The following is a 1131-nucleotide window of genomic DNA, read 5'->3' on the forward strand; positions in this document are numbered from 1 at the left end:
AACACAGATGGTTATGTGATCCTGGTAAGACACACAGAGGGGGTTGGGGCCACAATAGGGCACAAGCAGAGGCGATGGGGGTCTTCTAGCACATACAAATTGGGGTATGGTCATTGTAGGACACACACAGGGGGCTGTGGCCCCTGGAACATACACAGCAGGGCCCAGGCCCGGTGATCGTATCTTTGACGGCTCAGTGCAGCCCGGATTGGCTCTGCACAGTCGGCGCAGGCCCGAGTCCCCGCTGTCATGTGTCAGAGCACGGCCTGCCCCCCGCACACACGTCCGGGCCTCACCATACCCGTTCACGGACCCCCGGTAGCTCCGCCGCCCTCTATGGACGCCACTCGGCCTCTCCCGTCACCTGTAGGACCCGCAGGCCGCGGAGCCTCTTCCCTCCTCCTCTGCGATACCTCTAGGACCCAGCTCACCTGCTGGCCACGCCTCCACTGGCGTCATTCAACAAACGTCAGCCAATCCTCTTAGGAGTCCCGCCCAGCCGTCAGCAGCGGCCGCCAATCCAACAAAGTCTCCTTTCGCTCGTCAGCGGACGCCCCTTTTCTGGCCGGTCGGTTCGGCCGGTCCCCCCTCCTCCTCCTCTCTGGTCACCCGGGAGACGGTGAGCGTGACGTCACTCCCGCCGCGAACCAATGGCAGGGCGTGGGAAACCGAGGGCTCCGCCTGCCGCCACTCCCTATTGGACGTGACCTTTGATTGACAGACAAAAAGAGGGCGGGAAGTTATGTGCGTCATTCGCTGCGACCCGCCCCACCGGAAACGTCATTGTGCTATTTATAGCACTATACACATCCCGCCTTTTAAAGGGGACGGAGCGCAGTAATTCTGTCGGCCGAGCTTACGTCATTGTGAGCTATTGGCAGCTTGTTGTGATGACCGCTGGGTGTGCTGGGAGTTGTAGTTCTTTTCAGCAGCTTGTAGCACCTGGCTGGATCTTGCTAGGCCTCGAATGCCCTTAAGATGTGCCCGGGCTCTGTGTCGTTCAACCCTACCTGTGATATTAGCGTGATATTAGCGCAGCGCTTTATCAAACCCAAAATTTCAGTAAAAATACACTTATGTGCTCTATAAACACAATATAATACCCAGTATTTTAATAAAATATAAAAGAGG

The 1131-nt window shown here is 57.1% G+C and overlaps 1 protein-coding gene across 1 annotated transcript in view; it reads right to left on the minus strand.

The window, feature by feature from the left end:
• LOC108790539 (cAMP-dependent protein kinase catalytic subunit alpha) overlaps window positions 1-442 on the minus strand; it is a 56006-nt gene extending 55564 nt beyond the window's left edge. The window contains exon 1 of the mRNA XM_018560823.1: window positions 365-442. The gene's annotated coding sequence lies outside the window, so the exon portion shown is untranslated. The remainder of the gene's footprint in view (window positions 1-364) is intronic.
• Between the last annotated feature and the right edge of the window lie 689 nt (window positions 443-1131).

The sequence above is a fragment of the Nanorana parkeri genome, unplaced genomic scaffold, assembly GCF_000935625.1.
Source record: "Nanorana parkeri isolate BGI_ZX_2015 unplaced genomic scaffold, ASM93562v1 scaffold479, whole genome shotgun sequence".
Classification (NCBI taxonomy): Eukaryota; Metazoa; Chordata; class Amphibia; order Anura; family Dicroglossidae; genus Nanorana; species Nanorana parkeri.